General features: G+C 35.2%; 1 protein-coding gene and 1 pseudogene across 1 annotated transcript in view; both read right to left on the bottom strand.

Moving 5' to 3' along the window:
* Nucleotides 1-25,934, bottom strand: part of ZC3H12B (zinc finger CCCH-type containing 12B) — a 197,094-nt gene extending 171,160 nt beyond the window's left edge. Inside the window, exon 1 of the mRNA XM_004780007.3 lies at nucleotides 25,620-25,934. The gene's annotated coding sequence lies outside the window, so the exon portion shown is untranslated. The remainder of the gene's footprint in view (nucleotides 1-25,619) is intronic.
* Nucleotides 16,877-17,130, bottom strand: LOC101684446 (annotated as a pseudogene).

Here is a 25,934-nt window from a genome sequence, read left to right as displayed (position 1 = left end):
TTTGGTGCTTGATTTTTGTGGTTGCCGCACAGGCAATATTCTTTGACTACCTGCCTCTAATGTCCAAGGGAACTTACATTCCTGGGTCACATGGGACTGTAACAATAGTAGAGACAATTCTGGACAGGCCACCACACACAGAGCCCTGCACACACAGCAGACTGAAGCATACATAAAGTTTTCTATGGAAGAGGTTTAATTGCTCATTCTGGAGCTTCAGCATTAGGCTCAGGCTTCAGATTTAGCATACAATGAGAGTCTACAGAGATGCTCTCAGAGAATGTAAACTGAGGGACTCCTTCTTTTTGCTCTCCATGTGTCTTCCTACAGCTCACTGGTATCTCCAATAAACGAGTTTATGCACTCCACTGGAGCATGAATTTTGCAACTGCCACCAGAGAACACTTCTAGATTTCATGGCTCTGATGGACAGTGGGACTGATGTTAGTTTTCTCACAAGACTGTATATATTTGTATACTTAATTTTTTTTAAAATATTTCATTTGTTTATTTGAGAGTGAGTAAGAGAGAGCACAAGCAGGGGAGGGGCAGAGGAAGAGGGAGAAACAGGCTCCTGGCTGAGCAGGGAATCCAATATGGGGCTCAATCCCAGGACCCCGGGATCATGACCTGAGTCAAAGGCAGAGGCTTAACTTACTGAGCCACCCAGGAATCACAATATATCTGCATACTTTTAAGGCCACCATCTGAGAGTCTGTCTCCCAATCAACCTGAATCTAGGTGCTGATTGTGATCCTTCCCTCTGGGACACTAACAGGTTTTGACACACTCTCAACAACAGGGAGTTATGGAAAATAAAATAGGCTTCTTGAACCCCTGAAACAAATAATACATCCTATATTAATAATAATTTTCAGAAGTCTGCTTGGATAATTGCAAAAGTTTGAGAGAAAACCAAGAGCTAGAGCAGGGGTTAATGACAAGACCAAACCTTCAAGACTGGGAAAGAACTATTTCATCTAATACATAGACATCAACCCAGAGAGTCAAGCAAAATAAACAGAAAAATATGTTCCCAATGAAATTAGATAAAAACTCAGAAAAAAATCTTAATAAAATGAAGATATATAATTTACCTGATTAAGAGTTCAAAGTAATGCTCATATAGATGTTTACCAAACTTGGGAATAGGATGGATTAAAACAGTAAAAAACAAAACAAAACAAAATGTTTAAAAAAGACATAGAATGTATAAGAAAGTATCAAACAGAAGTCACAAAACTGTACTAAAAAATATACTAGAGGGGTTGAATAGCAAACTAGAAACAGAATAGATCTCCATATTCAAATACCAGACAGAGAGATTCACCCAAACAAAGCAAAAAAAAAAAAAATGATGATAGCTTAAGGGGTTTATGGGACAACCTCAAGCCGATTAACGTTTGCATTAGGGAAGTCTCAGAAAAAGGAGATAGAGAGAAAGGAACAGAGAACTTATTTGAAAAAACAATGTCTGAAAACTTCCCTTATCTGGTGGAGGAAACATATATGTACATATATGTACAAGAAGCCCAGAAAGTTCCAAATAATATGAAAGAAGATCCACAACTAAGACACCTTATAATTAAAGTGTCAAAAATTAAAGACAAATAGAGCATACTAAACTCAGCAAGAGTTGTGCCTGGGGGCTCATTGGTTAAGAGTCCTACTCTGAGTTTCTGCTCGGGTTGTAATCTCAATGTGTTTAGATCAGGCCATGCATCTGTCTACATTCTTAGTGTGGAGTTGGCTTCAGATTCTCTTCTCTGTCCCTCCCCTCCTCTCTCTCTCATGCAATAAAGAAATTAATTAATTAATTAATTAATTTTAAAGAAGCAAGAGAAAACAAACAAAAAAACATATAACATATAAAGGAATCCCCATAAGAGTACAAGCAGATTTTTCAGCAGAAAATTTGTATGCCAGAAGGGAGTGATATAATATATTCAAAGTGTTAAAGAAAAAATAGACTTCAAACCAAAATACTCTATCCAGCAGGTATTGTACTAGTGAAGCAAAAGCTAAAGGAGTTAATCACTACTAAACTTGTTTTATGAGATATGTTAAAGGGGCTTCTTCAATCTGAGAAGAAAAGATTCTAAATAGTAATGTGTGTGTGTGTGTGTGTGTGTGTGTATGAAACTATAAATCAAACTGGTAAAGTTAGTGAATTAATCACTTACAAAGCTGGTGTAGAAGTTAAAATACAAAGTAGTAAAAATAGGTGTAACTATAATAATTAGTTCAGGGATACAGATTATAAAAATGTAAAATATGACATCAGAAACATTAAACATCGAGAGGCATAGAAATGTATGCATTCAAATGTAAGTTGTTATCATCATAAAATAGACTTACAAATGTAAGTATGTAAATGCAGGTATGTAAGTCTCATGATAACCACAAAGCAATAGTATATACACAAAAGGTAATGAAAAAGGAATTTAAGCATACCACTAAGGAAAGTCCTCAAACCAAAAAGAACAAGAAAAAAAGGAAGAAAAAAAGAAACAGAGGAAGTACAAAACAAGCAGGGAAGTTAACAAAATGACAGGAAGTACATACTTTCCAATAATTACTCTAAATGTAAATGTACTAAATTCTCCTACTAAAAAACAATTAGTAGTTAAATGGACTTAAAGAAAGACCAATCTATACACTGTGTACAAGAAACACACTTTGGATGTATTCACACATACAGACTGAAAATGAAGGGATGGAAAAAGATGCTGCATGCAAATAGAAATTTAAAAAAAGCTGAAGTAGCTATACTGGTGTTCAACAAAACAGACATTAAAACAAAAATTGTAAGGATAGACAAAGAAGGGCATTACATAAGGATGAAGGAGTCAATCCAACAAGAAAACATACTTGTAAGCATATACGTACTCAACAAAGGAGCACTAAAATATATAAAACAAATATTAACAAACCTGTAGGAAGAGCTAGACAACAATACAATTACAAGGGATTTTAATGTCCCACTTACAACAATAGTGAAAATTATCCAAACAAAATATAAATGAAACATTGGCTATAAGTAACCTGTTAAACCAGATGGATTTAGTATAGAACATTCCATGCCCCCCAAAAAATATAGATAGATAGATAGATAGATAGATACACATTCACCTTCACAGAATACACATGGAACACACTGCAGGTTAGATCATATGCTAAGCCACAAAAAGGATCTTAAAAAGTTTACAATGATTAGAATCATATTAAGTATCTTTTCCAGTCACAATGGTATAAAGCTAGAAATTAATTGCAAGAGAAAAATTGGAAAATTCACAAATGTGTGGGGTTTAACAACATGCTATTGGGCAACCAAGGATTTAATTAAAAAAAAAATAAAAGAGAAGTTGGAAAATAATACTACCAGACAAATGAAAAAGGAAATACAACTTACCAAAACTTATGGGATGCAGCAGAAAGAAAGGAAATAATGATATATTTATCATATTTATTTACTTATTTATAGCTATTATATCACAGGATATATTTACTCTTTATGTGATAAACATAAATAAATAAATAAATAAATAAATAGGTACATCAAGACACAAGAAAAACCTCAAATAAATAATTTAAATTTACATCTTAAGGAACTAGAGAAAAGAACAAATAAAGGTCAAAGATAACAATACCAAAGATCAGAAGAGAAATAAATAAAATAGAAACTAGAAAGTCAACATAGACAATCAACAGAAGTAAGAGCTGGTTCTTTAAACATATCAACACAGTAGACAAGCCTTTAGTTAGACCCACCAAGAAAAAAAGAAAGGTGATCTCAAATAAATAAAATCAGAAATAAAATAAATGATAAAACTGTTACCACAGAAACGTAAAAGCCCAGGGGCTCCTGGGTGGCTCAGTTGGTCAATCATCTGCCTTCAGCTCAGGTCATGATCCCAGAGTCCTGGGATTGAGCCCTTCATTGGACTCCCTGTTTGGTGGGGAGCCTGCTTCTCCAATTCCCTCTGCTTCTCCCCCTGCTTGTTCTCTCTTGCTCTTTCTTTCTGTCATATAAATAAATAAAATCTTTTAAAAAGAGATTTTTAAAAAGCTCATAAGAGACTACTATAAACAATTATAAGAAAATATATAGGACAACATAGGATAAATAGAAATATACAACCTTACAAGACTGAACCATAAAGAAATAGATAACCTTACCATACCAAATACTACAAATGAAATTGAACAAGTAATCAAAAAACTCCCAATAAAACAGATGTCCGAGACCAGATGACTTCACAGGTGAATTCTACGATACATTTAGATGACAGTTAATACCTATTCTTTTCAAACTATTCTAAAATATAGAAAAGGAAGGAAAACTTCCAAATTCATTCTATGATTCTACTATCACCCTGATAGAAAAAACATAAAAACACTACCAAAGAGAAAGAGACAGAGAGTGAGAAAGAGAGGAGAAAACTGTGGTGAATATCTCATCTCTCTTATGGATATAGATACAAAAATCCATAACCATAAATAAGCAAACCACATTCAACAACACATTAAAAATTATTCATCATGATCTAGGGCACCTGGGAGACTCAGTCATTAAGCATCTGCCTTTGGCTCAGGTCATGATCCCAGGGTCCTGGGATCAAGCCCCACATGGCGCTCCCTGCTCAACAGGAAGCCTGCTTCTTCCTCTCCCACTCTCCTTGCTTGTATTCCCTCTCTTTCTCTCTCTTTGTCAAATAAATAAATAAAATCTTTAAAAAAATATTCACCATGATTAAGTGGGATATATTCTAGGTACACAAGGGTATTTTGATATTTGCAAATCAATCAAAGCAATATGTACATCAACAAGAGAAAGGATAAAAATCAGATGATTATTTCAGCAGATGCAGAAGAAGCTTTTGACAAAGTAGAGGATCCATTCATGATATAAACTCTCAAAGAGTGACTCTACAGGGAACATACTTCAACATAATAAAGGCCATAGATGAAAAACACACAGCTAACAGCATGTTCATCAGTGAAAAACTGAGAGCTTTTCCTCTCAGATCAAGAATAAGACAAAGAATAAGAATCAGATGAAACCAACTTTATCCAGCACTGCTGGAAGTCTTCGCCACAGCAATCAGACAAGAAAAAGGAATAAAAAACTAATGGAGGGTTTTGGAAGGGAGGGGGTCAGGAGGTTGGGTGAGCCTGGTGGTCGGTATTATGTACTTGCATGGAGCTCTGGGTGTGGAATCCTGGAACACTGGAAAACTGAACAGAAGTTTAAAAAAATAAAATAAATTTAATTTAATTCATTTTATTTAAAAATTATTTTAATTTATTTGAAAAATTTATTAAAAATTAATTTAATTTATTTTAAAAATAAATAAAAATTTTTTAAAAGATTTTATTTATTTATTTGCCAGAGACAGAGGGAGAGAGAGCGAGCGAGCACAGGCAGACAAAGAGGCAGGCAGAGGCAGAGGGAGAAGCAGGCTCCCTGCCGAGCAAGGGGCTCGATGTGGGACTCGATCCCAGGACCCTGGGATCATGACCTGAGCCGAAGGCAGCTGTTTAACCAACTGAGCCACCCAGGCGTCCCAATAAATAAAAATTTTTTAAAAAGGAAATAAAACCTCAAAAAAAAGCATCAAAATTGTTAAGGAAGGAATAAAATTTTCACTATTTATAGATAAAGTGATTTATAGATGAAGAAATACTTGAAGATTCCACCAAAACAAATATTTTAACTGATAAATGAATTCAGTAAGGTCACAGGGCATAAAATCAACATACAGATATCCTTTGCAGTTTTATGCAGTAATGAAGTAGCAAAAAGAGAAATTAGGAAAGCACTGACATGGGTGAGACAAGATGGTGGGGAAGTAGGAGCAGACACTGTTTCAACCTGTACCCTAAAGTGAGCTGATTACCTACCAAAGAGCTCTGATCACCCATGAAATCAGCCTGAGATTAGAATTATACACTTCTGGATCTCTGTGGGGGCAGAGGATGCCAGTGGACAGGTAAAGCAGAGTGGGAACATCAGACTGATATTGGAAGATAAACAAAAGGGGGAGGGAGCCACCAGAAGTGACACATTGGAAAGTAATACCCCAATAAGAAAGTGCCCTGTGACTGGGGACCAGCATTAACGGAGTCTGGTTTAAAGTACTCCAAAAGAACAAAGGATCATGGGGGTAAATTCTGGGAATCAGGGAGGTTAGAGACAGGGGTTTAAGTCCCCCAACCTAGGACAGCCACCACTGGTGCTGAGCCAGAGTGCAGCTAAGAAAACAGGTCTTGGTCCCTGAGCTGCCAGTACACCCGAGAGCCTCTGGGTAGCAGCTCCCATAAGGGTGAGGGGGGCCTTGGCAGCCAGCAGAACCACAGCCTTTAACACTCTCCATGCACGTGCCATGCTACCAGAGTCTGAGTCACGCCTCACACCCTCCCCTGAGAGAGGTGTGTGCAGGCACCAATCGGTGCTCTCTCAGACCCTGGAGAGTCTGAGCACTCCTAGCCCAGGGCACTGGAAAAATCTCAGTGTGCTATTGCTGCTTGGGACCTCTCTGGGGGTCTGGAGCTGCCCAAACAGCCATGGCTATCGTGGTTTTGGGTACAAGGGGGAGTTCCTGTGACTCCAGAGCATGACTGGGAATGTGTTCTGCCAGCAGCAGAGGGCGAATTTATGTGCTCTGGAGCACCTGGAGGGGAACAGACTGAGGCTTCTCTTTGAGAGGGAGGTCTAGGTGCAGTTTGCTTTCCTCTAAACCTCCAAAAATGATCAAAAGCTGCCAAGGGGAGAGAAAACAAATGAACAAACAAACAAAAATACCCCCAGAGAACAAAAGCCTGAAAAACCTGTTTCCTCAGAGCCCACCTGCTTGATGGGGGTAAGAGGACTTAACTCAGGGAATACTGCCTGAAAACTCACTTGGCAGGCCCCTCCTCCATAAAGCCAACCAAAACAAACAAACAAACAAAAAACACACAAGACAAGAGAACAACCACCACTACTTCATAGAGACAACTTATATTTTTAAGTCGTTCCCACTATTCTGGTTCTTTTTTTATATATATATATAATTTTTAACCTATTTACCATCACAGTGAAATGTCCAGTACATCAAATTCCATAATAATCTTTTAACCTGAATTTTTTGATACATATACCTGTTTTTCTTTTGCTTTTCTATTTTTTAAATTTTTTAATTTAATTTAATTTTAGTTTATTTTTTTTAAATATTCATACAGAGTTAAGCTTTAAGGTAATCCCCTTTCCTCAATCAATGCTACCCCTATAGGTAAATCAGTTTTTAATCCCCCTTTATCTTAGGAAAGTTCAGTCCTTTAACAAAGATATCAAGATACACCCAGGAAGAATCAAAATAAACTTCCTCGCCCACACTGAGAATTTATAACCACTCTCATCCTTTTCTTCTGCCAGTGTTTCTGTGTATTTGTTTTTGTCCTGATAGTATATAAATCTTATACTAGGGTTCTTCTTGATGAGGTTCTTTTTGTTTGTTTGTTTTTACTTGATTATTTATTTTTCTCTTGTCATCTACTTTTGTCAGTTTTTTGTTTGTCTGTTTTTCTTTGTCTACTTCATTAATCTTACCTTGGGGCCCATTTGGGCTTGGCCTTCTTTTTTATTTTATCTTTCTTTCCTCCCCCTTTTCTTTTTCTTTTTTCTTTCTTTTGGGTGGGGACTCTTGATTGCAAAGAAACGTTCCAGGTTGCACCTTGCCTGCACCAGAGTCGATATATTCAGCTACACATCCTTTCAGCCAACTCTCATCAAAATGACTAGGCAGAGGAATGCCCAACAGGAGAAAAATTCAGAGACTGTGCCTGCTGCAACAGAGCTATTGCGTATGGACATAGACCATATGTTGGAAAGGGAATTCAGGCTAACAATTATCCAGGCAATAGCTAGGTTGGAAAAAGCCATGGGTGACAAAATAGAATTTATTAGGGCAGATGTGAAAGGCACCAGGAATGATGTTCACAATGTTATCAATGAGTTCCAGTCTAATCTAAATTCTCTAAAAGCTAGGGTAACAGAGGCAGAAGATAGAATTAGTGATCTGGAGAACAAACAGATAGAGAAGAATGATCAGGAGGAAGCCTGGAACAAACAGCTTAGAAGCCACGAAAACAGAATTAGGGAAATAAATGATGCCATGAAACATTTCAATGGCAGAATTATTGGAATCTGAGGGGGAGGAGAAACAAAGAAGACTAGAAGATATAGTTGAACAAATTCTCCATGAAAATTTTCCCAACCTGGAGAATGGAACCAGTGTTCATGTACTAGAGGCAGAAAGGTTTCTCCCCAAATTCATAGAATCTAGAAAAACCTCAAGACACCTGATAGTGAAAATGGTGAATCTAAATTGTAGACAGGAGCTCTTGAAAGCATCTAGGGCAATGAAATTCCTTATGTACAGAGGAAAGCCCATCAGAATAACATCAGACCTGTCCACAGAAACCTGGCAAGCCAGAAAGGGCTGGAAAGATATATTCAGGGCACAAAATAAGAAGAACATGCAGCCAAGAATACTTTATCCAGCAAGACTGACATTCAAAATGGATGGAGAGATAAAGAGCTTCCAAGACCAGCAAGGTTTAAAAGAGTATGTGACCACCAAGCTGACACTGCTGGAAATATTAAGGGGGAGTTCTATAAAAGAGGAAAAATCCTAAGAATATCATTGAATAGATATATTCTCCATATAATGGAGACAATCTATAGAAACAAAGACTTCACAGGTTACACGATGTCAATAAAAACATATCTCTCGATAATCACTCTCAATGTGAATGGCCTAAATGCACCCATAAAATGGCATATGGTTGCAGATTGGATAAAATGACAGAACCCATCCATATGTTGTCTACAAGAGATCCATTTTGAACCTAAGGATGCACCCAGACTGAAAGTGAAGGGATGGAGAAGCATCATTCATGCCAATGGACCTCAAAAGAAGATTGGGGTAGTGATTCAGACAAGAAAGAGAAATAAAAGGTATCCAAATTGGCAGTGAAGAAGTCAAACTCTCTCTATTCGCAGATGACATGATACTATATATGGAAAACCCAGAAGACTCCACCCCCAAACTACTAGAACTCATACAGCAATTCAGTAACATGTCAGGATACAAAATAAATGCACAGAAATCAGTTCCTTTCTTATACACTAACAATGAAAACACAGAAAGGGAAATTAGAGAATCGATTCCATTTACTATAGCACCAAGAACTAGAAGATATCTGGGAATAAACTTAACCAAAGAGGTAAAGGATCTGTACTCAAGGAAATACAGAACACTCATGAAAGAAATCGATGAAGATGCAAAAATATGAAAGACCATTCCACGCTCTTGGATTGGAAGAATAAACATTGTTAAAATGTTTATACTGTCTAGAGCAATCAATATTTTTAATGCCATTCCAATCAAAATTCCATTGGTATTTTTCAAAGAGCTGGAGCAAATAATCCTATAATTTATATGGAATCAGAAGAGACCCTGAATTGCTAAGGAAATGTTGAAAAAGAAGAAAAGAAAAACTGGCAGCATCATGTGGCCTGATTTTAAGCTTTACCACAAAGCTGTGATCACCAAGACAGCATGGTACTGGCATAAAAACACATACATAGACCAATGGAACAGAGAAAGCCCAGATACGGACCCTCAACTCTATGGGCAAATAATCTTCAACAACACAGGAAAAAATATAGAGTGGAAAAAAAGACAGTCTCTTCAATAAATGGTGCTGGGAAAACTGGACAGCTATATGTAGAAGAAAAACTCGACCATTCTCTGACACTGTACACAAAGATAAACTGAAAAGGATAAAAGATCTCAACGTGAAACAGGAATCCATCAGAAATCCTAGAGGAGAACATAGGCAGTAACCACTTCAATATCAGCCACAGGAACTTCTTTCAAGATATGTCTCCAAAGGCAAAGGAAACAAAAGCGAAAATTAACTTTTGAGACTTCATCAAATTCAAAAGCTTCTGCACAGCAAAGGAAACAGTCAACGAAACATAGAGGCAACCCAGGAATGGGAGAAGATACTTGCAAATGACAGTACAGACAAAAGGCTGATGTCCAGGATCTATAAAGAAATTCTCAAACTCAACACACACAAAACAGATAATCATGTCAAGAAATGGGCAGAAGACGTGAACAGACGCTTCTCCAATGAAAACATACAAAAGTCTATCAGACACATGAAAAAATGTTTATCATCACTAGCCATCAGGGAGATTCAAATTAAAACCACATTGAGATTCCACCTTACACCTGTTAGAATGGCCAAAATTAGCAAGACAGGAAACAACGTGTGTTGGAGAAGATGTGGAGAAAGGGGAAACCTCTTACACTGTTGGTGGGAATGCAAGTTGGTGCAGCCACTTTGGAGAACAGTGTGGAGATTCCTTAAGAAATTAAAAATAGAGCTTCCCTATGACCCTGCAATTGCACTACTGGGTATTTACCAAAAAGAAACAGATGTAGTGAAAAGAAGGGCCATCTGTACCCCAATGTTTATAACAGCAATGGCTATGGTCGCCAAACTGTGGAAAGAACCAAGATGCCCTTCAACAGACAAATGGATAATGAAAATGTGGTGCATATACACTATGGAGTATTATGCCTCCATCAGAAAGTGGGACACCCAGCTATTGTGTCAACGTGGAAGGGACTGTAAGCAATTATGCTGAGTGAAATAAGTCAAGCAGAGAGTCAATTATCATATGGTTTCACTTATTTATGGAGCATAAGAAATAACACGGAGGACATGGGGAGATGGAGAGGAGAAGAGAGTTGAGGGAAATTGGAGAGGGAGATGAGAGACTCTGGAGATGAGAGACTCTGGAGATGAGAGACTCTGGACTCTGAAAACAATCTGAAAGTTTTGAAGGGGTGGGGGGTGGGAGGTTGGGTGAGCCTGGTGGTGAATATAATGGAGGGTTTGTATTGCATGGAGCACTGGGTGTGGTGCATAAACAATGAAATCTGTTACACTGAAAAGCAATTTTAAAAATTAAATTAAATTAAATTATGCTTATGTCAATGATTTATTTTTTAAACTTAAATTTAAATTAAACTTAAATTAAACTTAAATTTTAAATCAAATTAAATTTAAATTTAAACTTTAATTTAATTTAAGTTTAATAAATAAAGCATTGACATTTACAATTGAAAAAAAATAAAATATATAAAAATAATTTAACCAAGGAGGTGAATGACATGTGCTTGGAAAACTATACAATATTAATGAAAAAACTGAGGATGACATTAACAAAAGGAAGATATTCTATGCTCATGAATTGGAAAAATTAATATTGTTAAAATGTCCACACTAGCCAAAGCAATCTTCAGATATAATATAACCCCTATCAAAATACCAACGGCGTTTTTCACAAAACAATCCTAAAGTGTGTATAAATCCATAAAAGACCCCAAATAGCCAAATAAATCTTAAAAAAGAACAAGAAAGCTGGAGGTATCACAATCCCAGATTTCAAGGTATACTACAAAGCTGTGCTAATGAAAACACTATGGTTACTGACACAAAAAAGACACATGGATCAATGGAACAGAGTAGAGAGTCCAGAAAGAAACTCATATTTTTATGGTCAATTAATGTACATCGAAAGAGGAAAATATACAATGGGGGAAAAGGGAGTCTCTTCACCAAATGGAATTGAGAAACTGGACAGCTACATGCAAAAGAAAGGGACTGGACCACTTTGTTACATCATACACAAAATAAAATTCAGAATGAAATAAGGACCTAAATGTGAGATCTGAAGCCATAAAATTCCTATAAGAAAACAGGCAGTAATTTCTTTGACATTGGTCATAGACACATTTTTCTAGACATGTCTCTTCTGGCAAAGGAAATGAAAGCAAAATTAAACTATTGGGACTGCAACCAAATTAAAATGCTTTTGCACAGAGAAGGAAGCCACCAAAAAAAAAAAAAAAAAAAAAAAGACAACCTACTGAATTGGAGAAGATATTTACAAATGTTATACTTAATAAGGAGTTAATACTGAAAATATATAAAAAATGTATACAACTCAAATTTGAGAAAACTAATAATTAAATTTAAAAATGGGTAAAGGAAGACATGCAGATGGTCAACAGATACATGAAGAGATGTTCAATATCACTCATCATCAGGAAAATGCAAATTAAAACCATAATGATATACCATTTTACACCTATCATAATTGTAAGAATTTTTTTTAAGATTTTATTTATTTATTTGACAGAGAGAGATCACAGTAGGAGAGAGGAAGGGAAGAGATCACAGAGAGAGGAAGGGAAGCAGGCCCCCTGTTGAGCAGAGAGCCTGATGCGGGACTCGATCCCAGGACCCTAAGATCATGACCTGAGCTGAAGGCAGCGGCTTAACCCACTGAGCCACCCAGGCGCCCCAATTGTAAGAATTTTAAAAAAGACAAGAAATAATGTGTTGGCAAGGATGCAGAGAAAAAGGAAACCTCATGCACTGTTGGTGGGAATGGAAATTCGTGCAGACACTGTGGAAAACAGTATGGACATTTCTAAAAAAAATTAATATAGAATTGCCATATGATCCAGTAGTTTCACTACTGGGCGTTTACCCAGAGGAAACCAACACACTAATTAGAAGAGATATGCACAGCTATGTTTGTTAAAGCCTTTTTTTTTTTTTTTTTACAATAACCAACATATGGGAGCAAGCCACTGATGGACGAAAGGATAAAGAAGATGAAGGAAAAAAAGAAAAGATGAACGAAGATCACACACACACACACACATTCGGAAATATCACTCAGCCTTAAAATGAGTGAAATTTTGTCATTTACAACAACATGGATAGACTTACAGTGTATGATGCTAAGTGAAATAAGCCAGGGAAAGACAAATACCATATGATTTTGCTAATATGTGGATTTAGGAAACAAAACAGAACAAAAATCAAAAGGAAAAAAAATATCAAGAAACAGATTTTTAATTATAAAGAACAAACTGATGGTTACCAGAGAGGACAGGGAGTAGGAGGATGGGTTAAATAGGTGATAGGATAAGGAGTACATTTGTCCTGAAACTAATGTAACACTGTATATTAGCTAACTGGAATTAAAATAACACGTTAAAAATTTAAAAAAAACCTACACTGTGTATAAAAAATGAAAATAACCAGTGTTGGTGAAGATATGGAAAAACATTGCTGGTGGAAATGCAAAAGCATTCACTCACTCTAGGAAAGTTTGGCAATTCCTCAAATAACTGAACATAGAACTACCATATGACCTCACTAGCCAAAAGATGGCCACCGCCAAAATGTTCAGCAAGGGATGAATGGATAAGGAAATGATTATTATTCAGCCATAAAATAAAATGAAGTACTGTAACATACATAATACAATGTGGATGAATCTCAAAACATTATGCTAAGTGAAATAAGTCAGATACATTGTATGATTCTATGCATATGAAATATTTGGGTTATACCTGAAATATTTAGTATAGATAAAGCAAAGAATCTACTTCATAAGTTAGGTGTTTTACCTTGGAAGGATGGGAATATTTTCCAGCTAGAGTTGTTCCAGTTCCAGCTAGAGTTCCAACATTTTGAGTTTACTAAATGACATTGAATTACTCAACTTTAAAATGGTTACTATTATGTTATGTGAATTTCACCTCAATAAATTATTTTCATGAATTGTATATGTAATAATGTTTACTGTATAAAAATTGGAAAACAGGGAAGCATATTGGGGCACCTGGATGGTTCAAGTGGTTGAGTGTCTGCCTTTAGCTGGGGTCGTGACCACAGAGTCCTGGGATCAAGCCCTGCATTGGGCTCCCTGCTTAGTGGGAGCCTGCTTCTCACTCTGCTCTCTGCTTGTGCTCTCTCTAGCTATCTCTGTCACTACCTGTGTCTCTCTCTCAAATAAAATCTTTTAAAGAAATAAGAAATGTCACTTGCATTTTTTCATCTAAAGATGATTACTTTTGATGTTTTGATTAGCGATCATTATAATATTGTTTCCTTGGAAAGTATATATTTTTTAATTTAAATTCAATTAGCCAACATATAATACATCACCAGTCTCAGATATAGTGTTAAATAATACATCAGTTACATAAAACACCCAGTGATCATCACATCACATGCTCTCCTTAATTCCCATCACCCAATTATCCCATCTTCCCACCCACTTTCCCTCCAGCAAACCTGTTTGTTTTCTATAGCTAAGAATCTTTTATGGCTTTTCTCTCTCTCTGATTTCTTGTCATTCTGTTTTCCCTCCCTTCCCCTATGATCCTCTGTGCTATTTCTTATATTCCACATGAGCAAAATCATCTGATAATTGTCTTTCTCAGATCGACTTATTTCACTTAGTATAATACCCTCTACTTCCATCCATGTTGATGTAGATCGTAGCTATTCATCTTTTCTTTCTTTTTTTTTTTTTTAGGCCTTCCAGAAATTTCTTGCATTTTTTAAAAATTTATTTTCAGCATAACAGTATTCATTGTTTTTGCACCACACCCAGTGCTCTATGCAATCCATGCCCTCTCCAATACCCACCACCTGGTTCCCCCAACCTCCCACCCCCCGCCCCTTCAAAACCCTCAGATTGTTTTTCAGAGTCCATAGTCTCTCATGGTTGACCTCCCCTTCCAATTTCCCTCAAGTCCCTTCTCCTCTCTAACTCCCCTTGTCCTCCATGGTATTTGTTATGCTCCACAAATAAGTGAAACCATATGATAATTGACTGTCTCTGCTTGACTTATTTCACTCAGCATAATCTCTTCCAGTCCCGTCCATGTTGCTACAAAAGTTGGGTATTCATCCTTTCTGATGGAGGCATAATACTCCCATTGTATATATAAACCACATCTTCTTTATTCATTTATCTGCCAAAGGACATCTTGGTTCCTTCCACTATTTGGCTATTGTGGACATTGCTGCTATGAACATTGGGGTGCAGTTGCCCCTTCATTTCACTTTATTTCACTACCCAGTAGTGCAATTGCTGGATCATAAGGTAACTCTATTTTTTTTAACTTCTTGAGGAACCTCCATATTGTTTTCCAGAGTGGCTGTATCAGGTTGCATTCCCAACAGTGTAGAGGGGTTGCCCTTTCTCCACATCTTCACCAATACTTGTTTTTTCCTGTCTTGTTATTTTTTGCCATTTTAACTGGTAAATGTAGTATCTTGTGTTTTTCATTTCTAGTTCTCTGATGGCTAGTGATGTTGAGCATTTTTCATGTGTCTGTTGGCCATTTGTATGTCTTCTTTGAAGAAATATCTGTTCATGTTTTCTGCCTATTTCTTTACTGGATTCTTTGTTTTTTGGGTGTTGAGTTTGAGAAGTTCTTTGTAGATCTTGGATACTAGGACATTACCTGATATGTCATTTGCAAATATATTCTCCCATTACATAGGTTGCCTTTTAATTTTGTTGCCTGTTTCCTTTGTTGTGTAGATTTTTATCTTGATAAAGTCCTAATAGTTCATTTTTGCTTTAGTTTCCTGTGCCTTTAGAGATGTGTCTTGCAAGAAGTGGCTGCAGCCAAGATCAGAGAAGTTGCTTCTTGTGTTATCCTCTGGGATTTTAATGGATTTCTGTCTCCTATTTAGGTCTTTTATCAATTTTGAATTTATCTTTGTATATAGTGTAAGAGAATGGTCCAGTTTCATACTTCTGCATGCGACTGTCTTATTTTCCCAGCACCATTTATTGAAGAGACTGTCTTTTTTCCATTGGATATTCTTTCCTGCTTTTTGGAAGATTAGTTGACCATAGAGTTAAGGGTCCATTTCTGGACTCTCTATTCTGTTCCATTAATTTATGTCTCTGTTTTTGTGGCAGTACCATGCTGTCTTGATGATCACAGCTTGAAGTCAGGCATTGTGATGCCCCTAGCTTTGGTGGGAAATTATGTTTAGAGTTACAGAAAGATAACATAACCCTTAGAATTAAGTCATATATAGTGAGGACTGCCTTGTAATAATTATCTATTATAAAGTCTAACCTTATTCAAGTTAGTGGCATGACCTTCCCTGAGATAAAGTAACATCTAGGTAGAGATTCACATCCAGAATAAGTGAGCCAAAAGATAATGCTCTTCTCCCCCCACCCACTTTTTTTTTTTGTGTGTGTGTGTGTGCGTTCAGTTAAAACATCTTCCCAGAAGAATTAGTGTTTTATATTTAGGAATGCAAAGAACATTGACTCTGCTTTTAGGAGCATAATTCAGAAACAATAAGCAGAAGTGAGCAAATTGCCTTCTCATCTTCCAGTTGCCAGAATAAGAGTTTGCATTTAAATAAACATAACACTTTTATTTCAATCAACATTATTAAAAACCCTAAAAGTTAATGAAAAGATTAATTCAAGTCAATTTATAAGAATAATGAAAAATCTGTGGCACTATTGTCTAAGATTAACAGAATTTGAGAGATAAATAACTATATAAGATACATATTAAGTTCTGTTAGGAAACACCAGACCATTTTCTGCTCCAGATTCCTTTTTAACAAGCATCAGATGGGGGTTAGATCAGATGAACTTTGAGAGCCCTCTTTGCCCTGAGATTTTAGTCCATCCTTAAAACCATATCTTCACTGTCAGCTCTATGTAAACACATCAATCACATGCACTTACACTTTCACACTTTAGTAAGTAGTAAGAACAGTTTACATTGTTTAATGTTTTTGCCCATAATTTAAATGTTATTGAAAAACTGACACTAAATATAGGAGATCATTGTTGTATACCTTACAAAATTAATTACATTATCTTGGTAGATTAACTGGAATTATGGAACTGATAAGGCTTTCTGCCATATAACACAAATTTAGGAGGCTGTGTAGATCATTAGTGTTGCTTTCTTCTAAATGGACATCCTTCTGTGAGTCTAACCTTTCCTCCTATTGGCAGGCACAACATTTTTGAACAGCCTACACAAAGAAACACAATTATGGCTGAAAACTAGTAATTTTATAGCGACCTGGACACTTTATGTTCATAAAATAGGAATCTGGGCTTTGAGCTTGCCAATTCTTCTTATGTTTCTTTCTTTTTTCTTCTTCTTCCAAGGACAGGTGTAGTAAATCTTTATATAAAGGCATGTCAATCCTTTCACAAGCCCAACCAGTACTTGATTGCTTTTTAATTTATTAAAAGATTTTACATATATCACTTTATTCAACTATAGCAATGATACAGGGGGGAAAGGGATAGCATCATCCCTGTTTTACAAATGAAGAATTGGATTCAGAGACAGGCTTGTTCATTCCCTTTTAAAATCTAATTAGTCAATCTACAAGACCTATCTGAGGAACCAGATCATTCATGAGAAAAACATGGACTGATTCAGACAGAATTTGAATTCAAAACACTTTTCTCTGAATTCCTATTGCACTTAAAGTATATTATATGCATTTACTACTCTGAATTCCTATTACACTAAAAGTATGTTGTATGCATTTTACTACTAAAGTATGTTACATGCATTTTACAACACAGCCCTCTGTGTTGTATAAATAAATACATAGATTTTAACCATCAAAATCCAAAAAGTGAATTTGAGTCCTGACCTAGCCATGACCCAGCTGTGTGACTTTGGGCAAGATGCCTAAGTTCTCTGAACCTGAGTTCCCCTATCTGTGAAATGTGAATAACATTCCCTGCCTCACAAGCTAGTTTTCCTTGTCAAATAAGATAGTAGTTGAAGTTATCTTTCCATGTTCCCCATCAGGCTGTAATCCCCAGGAGGTCATTGCCCATATATTTAACTGTTGTTGCCTCTCAACAGAATTGTACCCATAGTACTTTCCATGGAGTGGAAAGTGTTGGAATGCATGTTTTTGTGACAGTAGGCTATTTCTTTTTTTTTTATTAAAGATTTTATTTATTTATTTGACAGAGAGAGAGAGATCACAAGTAGGCAGAGAGGCAGGCAGAGAGAGAGAGAGGAGGAAGCAGGCTCCCTGCTGAGCAGAGAGCCTGATGTGGGGCTTGAGCCCAGGACCCTGGGATCATGACCTGAGCTGAAGGCAATGGCTTAACCAACTGAGCCACCCAGGTGCCCGGTAGGCTTCTTCTTAATGCTCATTGTCCAAGCCTTTGAATCTAATACACCTAAATCTCTTTTTCAGGATCTGATTAAAACTTAACATGAAAACTAGCTAATTAAGTGCTTGTAAATAGCAATTCACAAACCATTTATTTATAAGAGAAATTGATGTTTTTTTTTATTTTAGTTCTTAAATGCCCCATTTTCTGTAATCATCATTAATAACGATTTTAGACATGAACTCTCCATTGGTGACTTTTGCTGTTGCTGTGAAACTTATAATAAGCAGCCACTGCATTCACTGACAGAGATAACTCCCCTTAAGATCCTTAAGGCCTGCAGTATATTTATTGGGGAGGTAGTGAAAGAAACATAGGAAAAGAAAAGGGGGGAGTACAGAAGTTGCTGCAAAAGTCTATACCAACACAGTAAATGTGATACATAATCCCTAGACAAATAGATATCTTCTTATATACCATCACTTATTTCTTGATATTTTTTGAATGTATGAGGGTGATATGCCTAAATATTATGCTTATGTAGTCAGTTTCTTCCAATGATCTTAAATGTGTTACAAATACTATTCATTAATCTTTCTATGAAAGAAACATTTATATTCTATTTGTGCAATTGCTTGAATATGGTTAGCAGTATCAGTCTCAAATATGAAGAAATTTTAAGTTTGCATTTACATTGAGTTAGTTAGCATACAATGTAATATTAATTTCAGGTATACAGTGCAGTGATTGAAAACATCCACTTAAAACCCGATGATCATTATAACAAATGCACTCCTTAATCACCATCATAACACATCCCCTCACCCACCTCCTCTGATAATCAACAGTTTGTTCTCTACAATTAAAGAGTACTTCTTAGTTGACTTATTCTTTTTTTTTGATTTGCTCCTTTGTTTTGTTTCTTAAATTCCAAATATAAGTGAAATCCTATGGTATTTGTTTTTCTCTCACTAATTTCCCTCATAACAAATATTCATTTTACATTAATCAGTCAATGCACACTTGGGTAGTACATAGTTTCACTATTATAAATAAAGCTGCTATAAACATTGGGGTGCATGTATCCTTTTGAATTAATATTTTTGTATGATTTGGATAAAACCTAGTACTGCAATTGCTGGATCATAGGATGGTTCTATTTTTAACTTTTGAGGAAACTCTGTATTGTTTTCCAGAATGGCTGCACCAGTTTGCACTCCCACCAACAGTGTAAGAGGGTTCCCCTTTCTCTGCATCCTCAACAATACCTATTGTTTCTTGTGTTGTTAATTTTAGCCATTCATACAGGTGTGAGGTGATATCTCATTGTAGTTTTGATTTATATTTCCGTGATGATGAGTTATATTGGCCATATTTTCATGTGTCTATTGGCTATATGGATGTCTTTTTTTATGTTCAGTTAGCCAGCATAGTTTTTTTTTTTGCTGTAGTGTTCGTAAAGTCTTCTTTGGAAAATTGTCTTTCCATGTCTTCTGTCTGGTTATAAATTGGCATATTCATTTTTTGGGTGTTGGGTTTTATAAGTCTTTATATATTTTGGATCCTAACCCTTTATCAGATATGCCATTTACAAATATCTTCCTTCATTTCATAGTTTGCCTTTTACTTTTGTTGGTTTAATCATTTGTTGTGCAAAAACTTTATTTTGATAAAGTACAAATAGTTTATTTTTGCTTGTGTTTCCCTTGCCTCAAGAGACACATCTAGAAAGAAGTAGCTATGTCTTATGTCAAAGATATTTCTTCCTGGGTTCTCCTCTAGGATTTTTAACATTTTACATCTCACATTTAGGTCTTCAATTCATTTTGAATTTGTATTTGTGTCTGCTATAAGAAAAAGATCCAGTTCCTTTCTTTTCCCTGTTGCTGTCCAGTTTTCCCAACATGGTTTTTTTGAGAAAACTATCCTCCTTTCATTGGACATGGTTTCCTGCTTTGTTGGAGATTGATCAACCATATAATTGTGGGACTATTTCTGAGCTTTTTATTCTGTTCTATTGTTTTATGTATCTATTTTTATGACAATACTATACTGTTTTGATTACTGCAGTTCCGCAATGTATCTTGAAGTCTGGGAACTGTGAGGCCTCCAGTTTTGTTATTATTTCTTAAAGTTGTTTTCACAATTCAGGGTCATTTGCCCTTCCATACAAATTTTAAGATTGCTTGATCTGGACCTGTGAAAAATGCGTAGATTGCTTTGGGTATTATAGACTTTTTTTTTAACTTTACTTTTTCAGGGTTTAGTATAGACATTTTAACTATGTTTGTTCTTTCAATCCATGAGCATGGAGTGTTTTCCCATTTCTTTGTGTTATCTTCAATTACTTTCATCGGTGTTTTATATTTTTCAGATATATTTTTCAAATGCTTTTTCTGCACTTATTGACAGGATCATATGATTCTTCTCTCTTTTTTTTTTTTTCATTACTATGTTGTATCACATTGATCAACATTCAACCATCCCTGCAGCATGGGAATAAATCCCACTTGATTGTGGTGAATAATTCTTTTAAAGTACTGTTGAATCTGATTTGCTAGATTCATATTGAGAATGTTTGTATCCATGCTCTTCAGATATTGGTCTATAATTCTCCTTTTTGGTGGGGTCTTTGTCTGAATTGGGTATTGAAGTAATACTGGTCTTGTAAAATGAGTTTGGAAGTTTTTCTTCCATTTGTATTTTTTGGAACAGTTCATGAAAAAGGTGAAAAAATAATGAATACTGTTATGCTGAAAATTTAAAAAAAGGAGAATTTCCGCTAAAAAAAAAAAAAAGGTATTAATTCTTCTTTAAATGTCAGATAGAATTCCCCAGAGAGGCCATCAGGTGCAGGACTTTTATTTATTGGGAGATTTTTTTGATTGCTGATTCAACTTCTTTGCTGGTTATTGGTCTGCTCAAATTTTCTATTTCTTCCTGTTTCAGTTGTGGTACTTTGTAAGTCTCTAAAAATTAGACCATTACTTCCAGGTTGCCCCATTTACTGACATAGTTTTTCATAATATTCTCTTAGAATTGCTTGTATTTCTGTGGCATGGCTGTGATCTCTCCTTTTTCATTTGTGATCTTATCTATTTGGGTCCTTTCTCTTTTCTTTTTGATAAGACTGGTTAGGTGATTACCAATTTCATTAATTCATTTGAAGAACCAGCTCTTAGTTTCATTAATCTGTTCTACTTTGGGTTTTTTGTTCATCTCTTTGTTTCTGTATCATTTATTTATGCTCCAATATTTATTATTTACTTTCTTTTTATTGGTTTTAGGCTTTATTTGCCCTTCTTTTTCTAGCTGTTTTAGGTATAAGCTTAGGTTGTGTCTTTGAGACTTTTCTTTCTGCTTGAGGTAAGCCTGTATTCCAATACACTTCCCTCTGAGTACTGCCTTTGGTTCATCCCAAAGCTTTGGACTGTTGTGTTTTCATTTTCATGTGCTTCTAGGTTTTTTATTTGTTTCTTTAATTTCCCGGTCAACCCTTCATTCTTTAGTAGGATGTTTTTTAACTTCCATTCATCTGTGATCTTTCCAAATGTTTTCTTTTTTTACTTCAAGGTTCATAGCATTGTGGCCTGAAAATATGAATGGTATGATCTTGATATTTTTGTACTTGTTCAGGAATTATTGGTGACCCAGGATGTGATCTATTTTGGAGAATGTTCCATGTGCACTGGAAAAGATTGTGTATTCTGCTTTTTTAGGATGAAATCTTCTGAATATATCTGTGATGTCCATCTGGTCTAGTGTGTCATTAAAAGCCATTGTTTCCCTCTTGATTTTCTTCTTGGATGATCTGTCCATTGTTGTAAGTGGGATGTTAAATGCCCTACTATTACTGTGTTATTATCAATGAGTTTCTTTATTATAATTGTTATTAGTTGATTTATATATTTGGGTGTTCTTAAGTTGGGGCATAGATATTTACAAATGTTAGATCTTCTTGATGGGTAGACCCTTTGATTATAATACCCTTCTTCATCTCTGGTTACAGTCTTTTTTATTTTTATTTTTTTGGGGGGGTTATAAACAAAGTCTCCTTTTTTATTTTATTTTTTTTATAAACATATATTTTTATCCCCAGGGGTACAGGTCTGTGAATCGCCAGGTTTACACACTTCACAGCACTCACCAAAGCACATACCCTCCCCAATGTCCATAACCCCACCCCCGTTTTCCCAACCCCCCTCCCCCCAGCAACCCTCAGTTTGTTTTGTGAGATTAAGAGTCACTTATGGTTTGTCTCCATCCCAATCCCATCTTGTTTCATTGATTCTTCTCCTACCCACTTTACGCTGCACCACATTAATATAAGAAAGTATAAGAATCATATTATACTCTCAGTGGATGCAGAGAAGGAATTTGAGAAAGTAAAACATCTATTATTGTTAAAAAAAAATATCCTCAACATAGTGGGGCTATAGGGAGCATACCTCAACATCATAAAGGTTATATACAAAAGACCTAGAGCTAATATCATCCTTGATGGGGAAAAACTGAGATAAAAAGGTAAAAAACTCTCCTACCCACTTAAGGAAAAACTGAGATAAAAAGGTAAAACTGAGATAAAAAGGTAAAAACTCTCCTACCCACTTAAGGAGAGTTCTTACCTTTTTATCTCAGTTTTTCCCCATCAAGGATGATATTAGCTCTAGGTCTTTTGTATATAAACTTTATGATGTTGAGGTATTCTCCCTATAGCCCCACTATGTTGAGGATATTTTTTTAGCAATAATAGATGTTTTACTTTCTCAAATTCCTTCTCTGCATCCACTGAGAGTATAATATGATTCTTATACTTTCTTATATTAATGTGGTGCAGCATATTGATCAATTTTTAAATATTAAACCACACTTACATTCCAGGAATAAATTCCATCTTATCATGGGGAATTATTCTTATAATATATTGTTGGATTAAATTTGCCAGTATTTTGTTGAGAATTTTTGCATCCATGTTCATTAGGGATATTGGCCCATAGTTCTCTTTTTGAGTGACGGTCTTTGGTTTTGGAATCAGGGTAATGGTGGCCTGATAGAATGAGTTTGGAAGTTTTATTTCCATTTCTGTTTTTGGAACTGTTTGAGAAGAAATGGTATTAACTCTTCTTTAAATGTTTGGTAAAATTTGCCTGTGAGGCCATCCCAGACTTTGGTTTGCTGAGAGTTTCTTGATTACTGATTCAATTTCTTTACTAGTTATTAGTCTGTTCAAATTTTCTCTTTCTACCTATTTTAGTTTGGTGATTTATCCCCTTCTTCCAGATTGCCCAAATTATTAGCATACAATTTTTTATAATATTCTGTTGTAATTGTTTGTATTTCTGCAGTGTCAGTTGTGACCTCTCCTCTTTAATTTATGATTTTATTTATGCGGGTCCTTTCTCTTATTTTCTGATAAGTCTGGCTACAGGTTTATCAATTTTATTGATCTTTTCAAAAGAAACAGTTCCTCGGTCCTTTAGTGTTCCCTAAAAGGGAAAAGATTTCCTTTTCCCTCACATTGTTATGAAATTTTATTGTCTATAAAGTACATTCACATTTATTATATCAAGTTATTCACACAAAACTATATGAGATATGGATTATTTCTGCCATATTAGAGATGAGAGAACTGAAGTTCAGATAGATGAGTGGCTGTAGACAATATGATATATATACAATAGAATATTACTCAGACACAAAAAAGAATGAAATTTTGCCGTTTTCAAAATATGGATGGGACTAGAGAGTATAATGCTAAGTAAAATAAGTCAGTTAAAGAAAAATACCACAAAATTCACTCATGTGTGGAATTTAAGAAAGAAAACAAATGATCAAAGTTAAAACGAGAGAAAGAGAGAGAGAGAGAAATGAAAAAACAGACTGTTAACTATAGAGACCAAACTGATAGTTGTCAGAGAAGAAGAGAGTGGTGGGGATGGGTGAAATAGGTGATGGGGATTAAAGTGTACATTAATCATCATGAGCATTTAGTAATGTGCAGAATTCTTGAATCGCTATATTGTGCACCTGAAACTAATATAACACTGTATGCTAACTATATTGGAATTGATTTTTTTTTTAAAAATCTTAACAAGGAGGACATGTGTTGTGAAGAGCACTGGGTGTTATATGCAACTAGTGAATCATTGAACATTACACCAAAAACTAATGATGTACTACTATTTGTTGGCTAACTGAACATAATAATAAAAAACTTAATAAATAAAAGAAAACTAAGGCTCAGAGAGGCTAAATGAATTAACCAAATTTATCTTGTAAATAGGAGGCAGAACTAAAATTCAAATTCATTTTGTCTGTAAATCAAACGATCTTGCCACAATGCCACAGTTCCCAATAATTTTGTACATACTTAGTAAATTATAAAATGAATATTAAAGATGTAATTAAAAGTTTAAACACCATGTGGAAGAACTTATAAAGGCTGTAGTTTAATAAAAATCAAATCAATATTTCCACTTTTCTTGAAAATTATGACCTCAGCCTAGGACCTTCATATTAGACATGTCACCAGAGGCAAGGGAAACAAAAGCAAAAATGAACTATTGGGACTTCTTGAAGACAAAAAGATTCTGCACAGTGAAGGAAACATAAACATTTCTAAACTATAAAAATAAAAGAGGCTTAAATTCCTTAGAGTGATCAAGTGTCCAAAAGTATGTGACATGAGCCTACAATCAGTTGAAATAAACATTAAACTGTTGCTTTAGCTGAATAAATTTAACAGATTTCATAATAGAAGTCTACATTTCTACACTTACCTGCTCTAGGTACATATACCTTCCCTGGAAAATTTGGTTTGCATTTACATACTATCTGAAGAAATTCAGAAAAAACAAAAAGGAAGAGTGTCAGAATCATAGCTATTTCATTGCTTAGAATAGTTGCTTCTTTCTCTAGCACTGCTTTTTTCTTCAGGTGCATATATTGGAGTTGCTTAAGAATTTTCTGAATATATCATGTCAAAAACTTTCCTCAGAAAATTAAAATTAAATGGATGTTTAATTCTTCATAAGAAAACCATAAAATTGTACAGCAATAATCTTCTCTTACATATTTGGTTCTCTCTACATACAATGTTAGAAGTCAGAGAGACCTGTGTCTAAAACACAAACGTGAACTTAATAGTTGCACAGTTTTTGTCAAGTCAAGTAATCTATTTAAGACCGTTTTCTATGTGTAAAATGAAGATAATAACACATACATCATAGAATTATTATGAGGATTAAATGGAATAACACATATTTTGGTACTTGATTAGTAAAGCTCAATAAATGATAGTTCATTTTCATTTACTCCCTCTTAAGCTTATTTCCTGTTAAAAAGCCTAAAAAGCTTTCCAGATTTTCACTACCACTTTGACAGTTTAAATTTTCTGAAAGTATCCTTAATTTTCTTATAAAAATAGTCACAGCTATTACATAGATCATGGCAATCTTCTTGCAATAATTCCGCTCTAATACACACACACACACACACACATACACACACACCCCTCAACAACAATAATCAGCAAAGTACTTACCTCTTAACATTTCCAATATCTGGCACATATCCTCGACCAGCTCAATTCTTCTTTGGAGGTCTATAGTCCACATCTGTATTTCTTACTTGTGTGGCTTATTCATTATATCATGGCTTTTATCCTTTGATGCTGTCAGAATTGTCAAAAATAATCCAAAGCTATGGAATGAGAGATTCCAATAGAGTTACATAAGCAGAAGGCAAACTTATGGTAAGAATTCAATAAATCATTCTCTGAAACACATTTTACCCATTTAAAGTTCAGTACGACAGTCAGTAGCAGACTATTTTGATCTCAAAGACTGATAGTTCTTTT

The sequence above is a fragment of the Mustela putorius genome, unplaced genomic scaffold (genome assembly GCF_011764305.1).
Source record: "Mustela putorius furo isolate JIRA1106 unplaced genomic scaffold, ASM1176430v1.1 tig00000250_pilon_pilon_pilon, whole genome shotgun sequence".
NCBI classification, from domain to species: Eukaryota; Metazoa; Chordata; class Mammalia; order Carnivora; family Mustelidae; genus Mustela; species Mustela putorius.
The sequence above is the reverse complement of the archived record's forward strand: the minus strand, read 5'-3'. Positions and strand labels throughout refer to the sequence as shown.